This window comes from Osmia lignaria, unplaced genomic scaffold, assembly GCF_051020975.1.
Source record: "Osmia lignaria lignaria isolate PbOS001 unplaced genomic scaffold, iyOsmLign1 scaffold0153, whole genome shotgun sequence".
Lineage (NCBI taxonomy): Eukaryota > Metazoa > Arthropoda > Insecta > Hymenoptera > Megachilidae > Osmia > Osmia lignaria.
In genome coordinates this window covers 1-10,516 of record NW_027478294.1, presented here as the reverse complement: position 1 = coordinate 10,516, position 10,516 = coordinate 1, and the positions used below count along the sequence as shown (strand labels likewise).

General features: G+C 45.8%; 1 non-coding gene and 1 pseudogene across 1 annotated transcript; both read left to right on the top strand.

Moving 5' to 3' along the window:
* Window positions 1-2,511: 2,511 nt before the first annotated feature.
* On the top strand, window positions 2,512-4,438 carry LOC143308114 (small subunit ribosomal RNA). The gene has a single exon (XR_013065119.1). It is a non-coding gene; the product is annotated as a small subunit ribosomal RNA (ribosomal RNA).
* Window positions 4,439-5,932: 1,494 nt separating this feature from the next.
* LOC143308112 (5.8S ribosomal RNA) lies at window positions 5,933-6,090 on the top strand (annotated as a pseudogene).
* The last annotated feature ends 4,426 nt before the right edge of the window (window positions 6,091-10,516 follow it).

Below are 10,516 nucleotides of genomic sequence, written 5' to 3'. Positions count from 1 at the left end.
TAAAGTTCGTTATTTTGGCTAAACGGAGCGAAAATCTGCATTTTATACCATCACGGACGTTAGTTTAATAGCGTTTAACGATTGGATCCACGGTACAGAATGCAAAAATATGATTGTTAAAATTTTCGACTAATCGGTTCTAAGAGGCGAAGCAATACGCCGCTGGGACTTTGAAATATTTCGGAGCGCACCTAAAGTTCGTTATTTTGGCTAAACGGAGCGAAAATCTGCATTTATACCATCACGGACGTTAGTTCAATAGCGTTTAACGATTCGATCCACGGTACAGAATGCAAAAATATGATTGTTAAAATTTTCGACTAATCGGTTCTAAGAGGCGAAGCAATACGCCGCTGGGACTTTGAAATATTTCGGAGCGCACCTAAGTTCGTTATTTTGGCTAAACGGAGCGAAAATCTGCATTTATACCATCACGGACGTTAGTTTAATAGCGTTTAACGATGGATCCACGGTACAGAATGCAAAAATATGATTGTTAAAATTTTCGACTAATCGGTTCTAAGAGGCGAAGCAATACGCCGCTGGGACTTTGAAATATTTCGGAGCGCACCTAAAGTTCGTTATTTTGGCTAAACGGAGCGAAAATCTGCATTTTATACCATCACGGACGTTAGTTCAATAGCGTTTAAACACGATCGATCCACGGTACAGAATGCAAAAAATATGATTGTTAAAATTTTCGACTAATCGGTTCTAAGAGGCGAAGCAATACGCCGCTGGGACTTTGAAATATTTCGGAGCGCACCTAAAGTTCGTTATTTTGGCTAAAACGGAGCGAAAATCTGCATTTATACCAATCACGGACGTTAGTTTAATAGCGTTTAACGATGGATCCACGGTACAGAATGCAAAAATATGATTGTTAAAATTTTCGACTTATCGGTTCTGGATCACTGAAAAATCAAAAAAAAATTATTAATTTTGATTAATTAAAATTACATATGTAGTTTTATATTGTTATAGTCTCGTATTTGTTAATGTTTTGTCGTAAGAAAATGCAAAAAATATCGTTTTAAATTGTTTTCGTCTCATCGGTTCTGGATCGCTGAAAAATCAAAAAAAATATTCATTTTGATTAATTAAATTACAAATGGAGTTTTATATTGCTATAGTCGCTTATTTGTTAATGTTTTACCGTAAGAAAATGCAAAAATATCGTTTTAATATTTTCATCTCATCGGTTCTGGGCGGTTTTAAAATTTTTTAAAATATTAATTAAACCCATGATTTACATGAGAATGTGAATTTATTATGTCCTGCATGTTAATTTATTAATTTTCATGTATAGAACGTTATAAAATGAAAGGATATGTTCGAACGATATTTTCAGTCTAAGTTTTACCGTGCCGGCGGGATGGTACGCTCTCACGGCGGTTTGCACAGGCATACGCCTGGGCGTAAGCCCATGCGTCGCCGACCTAGCGGCCGGCCGTTCGGTATTTATAGGAAGGCACTTTCGGTTCGCTCGGACCGGTCGGGAGTAGCGTCGAGCGTTGTGGCTCTTTTATGACTTCGGTGAAAAGCAGTCTACCGCTCCTCGAGAATATACTTTCTCGACTATTCTCGTTCCGGTTTTCCGTTGCGGATTATTATTAATCTCCACACAGCATTACCACGGGTCGGTGTCTAAGACCGAATGGCCCATATGTGGTGAGCCTTGTAATATAAGGCTGGTGACCTGTATGCACTTATAAATGTTGCATACTTGTACAAACTGAGCATCAACTGTCTGTAACCAAAATTTGTTAAAACTGAAAAAGTTATAAGATTGTATAAAATTTTTTGAACCAAGAAAGTAGTGTTAGACGAAAATTCGTTCTATCACTTTTAGAAGGGAGACTGTTTGGAAATATTTAAAGTATAAAATACACAAAAGTCCACTGAATTATGAACCAAAATTACGTCCCTGAATTTAAGAAAAGTCAAGAGGTGTCAGAAATAAAATCCTCTCTGATACGTTCAGAGAGGAAAATAAGTATGGAGAGAGGAGTCAAAAATGAAAGAAGTTTTAAGGCTGGGGAAACTTCTAAAGGAGAGAGATTCCAACATATCTAATATGTACATTTAAAGCAAGTCCAAGGAACTCTCTCCGTTAATGTTTGAAAAGGTGTGTGCAGATGGAGGAGAAATGTATAAAGTACAGAGACGAGGTTGGTGGGCCCGCTCTAAATGATAAAGATTATAAAATTTGGTGGCAAAATGACCAGCATGATCACTGTACGCGCTTCTCGATTTGTATAGCATGCCACTGTCCGCGCTATCTTTTATTATATTGTCCAGCGTGTTGTGGTCTACGTGCTTGCACGATGGATGCACGAGCGTGAAAGTGATTTTCGTGCTTTATGAGAGGAGGAGGAGAATATTTGGCCTCTATAAGAGGTACAAAATTTATGAAATGTGTGTTACATACAAAAGAGAAATGGCTTAACGTCGATCGGTCTTACAGGGAGGGCCGACGACCGAAAATTAAATTTACAATAATAACTAAGCTCCCTGGTTGATCCTGCCAGTAGTCATATGCTTGTCTCAAAGATTAAGCCATGCATGTCTAAGTACATACCGAATTAAGGTGAAACCGCGAATGGCTCATTAAATCAGTTTTGGTTTCTTAGATCGTACAAAACATTACTTGGATAACTGTGGTAATTCTAGAGCTAATACATGCAAACCAGAATTCCACCCAGAGATGGGAGGAATGCTTTTATTAGATCAAAACCAATCGGTGGCGGACGGCTTGTCCGTTCGTCCATCGTCGGCTTTGGTGACTCTGAATAACTTTGTGCTGATCGTATGGTCATCTAGCACCGACGACGGATCTTTCAAATGTCTGCCTTATCAACTGTCGATGGTAGGTTCTACGCCTACCATGGTTGTAACGGGTAACGGGGAATCAGGGTTCGATTCCGGAGAGGGAGCCTGAGAAACGGCTACCACATCCAAGGAAGGCAGCAGGCGCGCGCAAATTACCCACTCCCGGCACGGGGAGGTAGTGACGAAAAATAACGATACGGGACTCATCCGAGGCCCCGTAATCGGAATGAGTACACTTTAAATCCTTTAAACGAGGATCCATTGGAGGGCAAGTCTGGTGCCAGCAGCCGCGGTAATTCCAGCTCCAATAGCGTATATTAAAGTTGTTGCGGTTAAAAAGCTCGTAGTTGAATCTGTGTGTCACAGTGTCGGTTCACCGCTCGCGGTGTTTAACTGGCATTATGTGGTACGTCCTACCGGTGGGCTTAGCTCCTCGCGGGCGGTCCAACTAATATCCCATCGCGGTGCTCTTCACTGAGTGTCGAGGGTGGGCCGGTACGTTTACTTTTGAACAAATTAGAGTGCTCAAAGCAGGCTACCTTCGCCTGAATACTCTGTGCATGGAATAATGGAATAGGACCTCGGTTCTATTTTGTTGGTTTCGGAACCCCGAGGTAATGATTTAATAGGGACAGATGGGGGCATTCGTATTGCGACGTTAGAGGTGAAATTCTTGGATCGTCGCAAGACGGGACAGAAGCGAAAGCATTTGCCAAAAATGTTTTCATTAATCAAGAACGAAAGTTAGAGGTTCGAAGGCGATCAGATACCGCCCTAGTTCTAACCATAAACGATGCCAGCTAGCGATCCGCCGAAGTTCCTCCGATGACTCGGCGGGCAGCTTCCGGGAAACCAAAGCTTTTGGGTTCCGGGGGAAGTATGGTTGCAAAGCTGAAACTTAAAGGAATTGACGGAAGGGCACCACCAGGAGTGGAGCCTGCGGCTTAATTTGACTCAACACGGAAACCTCACCAGGCCCGGACACCGGAAGGATTGACAGATTGATAGCTCTTTCTTGATTCGGTGGGTGGTGGTGCATGGCCGTTCTTAGTGGTGGAGCGATTTGTCTGGTTAATTCCGATAACGAACGAGACTCTAGCCTGTTAAATAGACGTAACTTATGGTATCTCGAAGGCCCCCGACTTCGGTCGGTGGGTTTTTACTACCAACGTACAAACAAATCTTCTTAGAGGGACAGGCGGCTTCTAGCCGCACGAGATTGAGGCAATAACAGGTCTGTGATGCCCTTAGATGTTCTGGGCCGCACGCGCGCTACACTGAAGGAATCAACGTGTTTTCCCTGGCCGAAAGGCCCGGGTAACCCGCTGAACCTCCTTCGTGCTAGGGATTGGGGCTTGCAATTATTCCCCATGAACGAGGAATTCCCAGTAAGCGCGAGTCATAAGCTCGCGTTGATTACGTCCCTGCCCTTTGTACACACCGCCCGTCGCTACTACCGATTGAATGATTTAGTGAGGTCTTCGACTGGTGCGCGGCAATGTCTCGGCATTGCCGATGTTACCGGGAAGATGACCAAACTTGATTATTTAGAGGAAGTAAAAGTCGTAACAAGGTTTCCGTAGGTGAACCTGCGGAAGGATCATTAACAAATTAAAAATACAAGAGAAAACCTAACTGAATGGATCATTGATAAAGCGATATAAAAGTTTTATTGAGCTCGGACCAAAAATTATACAAAACGAGAAAGATATAATAAATAATACCATATACATGACACAAAACACATAAATCTCGGGTTCGAGCCAATAAGAAACAAATACCAAAAACGCTGCGATGCGGTAAAATTACACCGACACGGTTACGTGCGGAGGTCGCTTTGATTACTCATCGCGTTTCTCCCGTCCGTTTCGGAACCGCCGGCAAAAAAACTGTGCGACCAACGGCGCCAAAGAGCACGACGCAGGACCATTTCTCTCTGGCTGATGTGAATGGAAGTAAAAGACGCTTGCGTGAGGTCTCTCGACCTTTATCTCTCTAACTTATACTTATGGGTCGTCGTCTACTTGATCGGGTACAAACAAGTCGTAAGAAACAAACAAACAAACCACAAAAATACAAGTCGTAAAAAAACAAACTTCTGTTGGTTAACCTACAATATGAAGGATCGAAATGAAAGAAGGATCATATTATTACAAACCGAAAGTGAAGGATCATTAAAATTGAAATACAATATATATAAATATATAAATGTACCCGTCGTTGCGACACCCTAGTTAAATGGAAAGATATAAAAAAGAGAGAAAAGGAATACAGATGACCCGCCGTCTGATCTTTGCTAAATGATCTGGCATCACCGGAGTTTTTTTTGGTCCGTGTTGCGTTCGCTCTATTCGAAATGAAACTCGCGGAGGCGAAGAATTGTTAAAAGTTTACCGAGCGTCTAGGAGTGGTTAAAACTGAGAGAGTTGAAACTACGATGTATTAGAACGAGCAACCGTCGAAACTTTGTTTTCGCGACGTTCTTTTCGTCGCTCTCGTCCCCACGCTCTACGCTTTGGTTGTTTCTTTGCCATCCGTGTTGCGATAAAAAGATTTCTCCATTGTCCAAAAAGGACGGATCGAGATTCCTCTTCGAGAGGGAGAGAGAGGTACTTGCGGGTAACCTGGAATCTACGAAAACACGCACCGTGGTAAGATTCGTGCGTCCGCCTGATCGATGTGTGTTGTTTACGGACCGGCTGAGAAGCGACGATAGCGAGTCTTTGAAAAACTATGTGTCCATTAGTTAGACCGATCGTCGCCGGCCGTGTGTCTGTTCGAATCTCGCAACCCACGATTCAGCGACAGGACGCGCGCTCGCATTCCTTGTGTGCGTTCGTACTTTTCAAGGTTTTTAAATGTACTTTACGCCCGACCGTCGAGAGGAGCGTGCCACTGGGCGTTTCTCCGACGGTTTCCGTCCCTTGGACGCGATCGTGTCGTCAACGATCGAACAAACAAACAAATACGTTGGCGACGCCCGAATTCGCTCTCCCGCACGCGCCGGGTGGGAGAGTGATGTGGGTATCGAATGTGATGCGTGTTAATAATGAAAATAACACTCTAAAGATCTAAGAGTTTGAAATACAAAATTTTACGATTACCTGAACGGTGGATTTTTTCACTTGGCTCGTGGGTCGATGAAGAACGCAGCTAATTGCGCGTCACGTGTGAACTGCAGGACACATGAACATCGACATTTCGAACGCACATTGCGGTCCACGGATACAATTCCTGGACCACGCCTGCTGAGGGTCGTTTTCTTAACAAAAGACTGCTTGCGTTTGCTTCTCGAAAAAAGAGTAATTCATTTCTTTCTAAACATCTCGCCGTCGTTCACGAAAGTAGAACGTTTCGGAGCGGGATTATCGAACGAAATTGAAAGAATGAATGAACGATAAACAAAGAAAGAGTCGCAACGTACGAGCGATAGTTGGGCAGTTCGTCGGCGTTTGTCGTGGAAACGATGTGACGAAAATCGCAACCGATACACTAAATGCAGGCCGTTAAAGGAGAGAAACAAATTTCGAAATATCTCTTCGAACTAGCGCAAGTGCGTCACGGCGCGCGAGTCGTTCGTTAAAATTATAAACGACCGCCCGTGAAAGCACCGAGTTCTCGGAAGATAATCTATAAAGATCTCCATCCTGCTGAAAGTTATCGGATCGGCGCGATTGTTCACTTGTAGAAATCCACGCTCCCGACGTTGCCAGAAACGATATTTACGAAAGGTGTGTCAAAAATAAACGAAAGAAGCTCTCCTATAAATTTAGAAAAGCAAACGAGTGAAATGTTTGAGATGATAATTTGCTGAAATGCAAGCTCGAATAGCCCCAGGGTTTCGAATGATTCCCCGCGCTTATACATCTCTCTGTTTACAAACGGTGTATAAATGAAAGATCGCTTCAGATGGGTCGTCGCTGTTTGACGCGCGATGCTGTTCCTTTTTTTTTGTCTGTCTGTGCGTTTAGCTTTCGCCTAAACAAGTTAAATGGTTAAAAAGCGTCGAAAAAGCGAATACACACGCGACAAGACAAATCTAACGAGTAAAGGAACGACTCCGCTCCAGCTCCAAGATAAAAATGGTTGTTTACAATCAATACAGCGTTTCGGTACCCCTGATCGTAGTCTGAAACTGTGTAACAAAAGAGAGGAAAGCGAATGGTGAAGGAACTTCGAAGCCTCCGTGGCGTGGCCTAGAACTTGTGATAAAAGTATGTTTGCAGCAATTATGCATGCTCCCGTTAAAACAGCATTTCAATGTCTCGCATGGCTTAAAGCTCTAGGAGGCTTCAACATTAGAATACATACGGACTACTTCGTTTGTTAAGATAAGCGAAAGACCGCGCGACCATCGCTCGGTCGTCCAGTCCTCGAAAGTTTTGTTGCGTTCCAAAGAAGAGACAAATGGGGTTTACCCTTGCGCTAAGGGGAGAAGAAGAGAAAAGCAGTTGTTAAATCTAAGAGGTGTGTGGAGTACATCGCGTGTTGGTTAAAATTGTTAAATGAAGTATACGCGAAATGTTCTCTCGCTCTTGCTTTTCCTCTTGCTTCCGTGGCGCTCGAAAAGAAGGGATGATAAATAAAGAAACCTATTCGAAATCTCTTGTGGAACAAAAAATAATACGGACGGACGTTAAAATTGAACCGAGACGAAATGGATCGTCTTGCGAGTTGTCTTCGCTTTGAAATTGTTAAAAATTGATAAAAGCAATACGACGAAGCTGCAGTCCGCAAAATGTTTGAAGCAAAAAGGAAATAACACGAAAATTATGGGAACGTCGTGTCTCAACTTTTTTTTTCCCTCTTGTGCTCGTTTCATCGAACGATAAATACAAACATTTTGAAACGAGAGAGGAGGAAAAATTGAATATGCGAAAGGATTGATTCACGCACAGTTTCTCTACGTGTTTGCTTTTTTGCTTCTTTTCGTTTATTTTTTTTTTTTTTTGCATCGAGCATCATTATTCACCTTTCGATGAAACCAAAGAAATTGACGACCTCAGAGTAGGCGAGATTACCCGCTGAATTTAAGCATATTATTAAGCGGAGGAAAAGAAACTAACTAGGATTTCCTTAGTAGCGGCGAGCGAACAGGAATGAGCCAGCACTGAATCCCGCGGTACCGCCGCTGGAAATGTAGTGTTCAGGAGGATCCGTTTATCCCGAGACATCGAATTGCGTCCAAGTCCATCTTGAATGGGGCCATTTACCCATAGAGGGTGCCAGGCCCGTAGTGACCGGTACGCGTTTCGGGAGGATCTCTCCTTAGAGTCGGGTTGCTTGAGAGTGCAGCCCTAAGTGGGTGGTAAACTCCATCTAAGGCTAAATACGACCACGAGACCGATAGCGAACAAGTACCGTGAGGGAAAGTTGAAAAGAACTTTGAAGAGAGAGTTCAAGAGTACGTGAAACCGTTCAGGGGTAAACCTGAGAAACCCAAAAGATCGAATGGGAGATTCATCGTCAACAACGCTGGCTCCCGTTGGTGCGCGATGCCCGGATGGACCTTCGGGTTCCATTAGCGAGGGCACACCACCTTCGGCGAATGTTCCGGCGAGGTAGTCGTGCACTTCTCCCCTAGTAGAACGTCGCGACCCGTTGCGTGTCGGTCTACGTCCGAGGCGGAGCCTGTCCGTCACCTTAACGGTGTTCGTGACAGACCCTCGGTTGCCTGGCCGACTGCGCGACGGTACTCAGACGGTATCAGGCCGCAACCAATCCATTTTCGAATGTGTGTGCGTCAGGACCGCCGCAAGCTAGGTTCAGTTATAATTACCCGGATGTACGGACTATGCGCCGTCCCCGGGTCTGGCCAGCTGTTAGCAGGAGGAGTCCTTGGACTGGCCAAGCTTTGAATTACCGGTCGGCGACGCTATTGCTTTGGGTACTCTCAGGACCCGTCTTGAAACACGGACCAAGGAGTCTAACATGTGCGCAAGTCATTGGGATATAAATAAACCTAAAGGCGAAATGAAAGTGAATGTCGTCCTCTGCGTCGACCTAGGGAGGATGGGCCTCGTTACGATTAGGCCTCGCACTCCCGGGGCGTCTCGTTCTCATTGCGAGAAGAGGCGCACCTAGAGCGTACACGTTGGGACCCGAAAGATGGTGAACTATGCCTGGTCAGGACGAAGTCAGGGGAAACCCTGATGGAGGTCCGTAGCGATTCTGACGTGCAAATCGATCGTCGGAACTGGGTATAGGGGCGAAAGACTAATCGAACCATCTAGTAGCTGGTTCCCTCCGAAGTTTCCCTCAGGATAGCTGGCACTCGCTCGAACGTTATTGCGAGTCTCATCTGGTAAAGCGAATGATTAGAGGCCTTGGGGCCGAAACGACCTCAACCCTATTCTCAAACTTTAAATGGGTGAGATCTCTGGCTTGCTTGCATCAAATGAAGCCATGAGATTTTATATTGGATCAGAGTGCCAAGTGGGCCAATTTTGGTAAGCAGAACTGGCGCTGTGGGATGAACCAAACGCAGAGTTAAGGCGCCTAAGTCGACGCTTATGGGATACCATGAAAGGCGTTGGTTGCTTAAGACAGCAGGACGGTGGCCATGGAAGTCGGAATCCGCCTAAGGAGTGTGTAACAACTCACCTGCGAAGCAACTAGCCCTGAAAATGGATGGCGCTGAAGCGTCGCGCCTATACTCCGCCGTCAGTGGCAAGTGGGGCTGGACAAAATTTGGTCCTCCATGAAGCCCTGACGAGTAGGAGGGTCGCGGCGGTGTGCGCAGAAGGGTCTGGGCGTGAGCCTGCCTGAGCCGCCGTCGGTGCAGATCTTGGTGGTAGTAGCAAATACTCCAGCGAGGCCCTGGAGGACTGACGTGGAGAAGGGTTTCGTGTGAACAGCCGTTGCACACGAGTCAGTCGATCCTAAGCCCTAAGAGAAATCCTATGTAAATGAGGTGTCCTAAAGCTCTCAGTTAAAAGCAACAACAAAAACTGTTAAATATGGCTAAATCGAATTTATAAGAAGTAGTTGCATGAGATGCACACCCATTGGGCGGAAGGGAATCCGGTTCCTATTCGGAACCCGGCAGCGGAACCGCATACCATTCGGGCCCTCGTAAGAGTGTTCGTCGGGGTAACCCAAAATGACCTGGAGACGCCGTCGGGAGATCTGGGAAGAGTTTTCTTTTCTGTATAAGCGTTCGAGTTCCCTGGAAACCTCTAGCAGGGAGATAGGGTTTGGAACGCGAAGAGCACCGCAGTTGCGGCGGTGTCTGGATCTTCCCCTCGGACCTTGAAAATCCAGGAGAGGGCCACGTGGAGGTGTCGCGCCGGTTCGTACCCATATCCGCAGCAGGTCTCCAAGGTGAAGAGCCTCTAGTCGATAGATTAATGTAGGTAAGGGAGTCGGCAAATTGGATCCGTAACTTCGGAATAAGGATTGGCTCTGAGGAGCGGGGCGTGTCGGGCTTGGTCGGGAAGCGGGTCTGGCTGACGTGCCGGGCCTGGGCGAGGTGAACGGTTGGCGACTTCGGTCGCGTCCCGGGATCCGAGCTCGGTCCCGTGCCTTGGCCTCCCGCGGATCTTCCTTGCTGCGAGGCTTCCGTGGCGGTTAACGCCGTCGTGGTCGCTTCTTCGGCCGCCATTCAACGCTTAGCTCAGAACTGGCACGGACTAGGGGAATCCGACTGTCTAATTAAAACAAAGCATTGCGATGGCCCTCACGG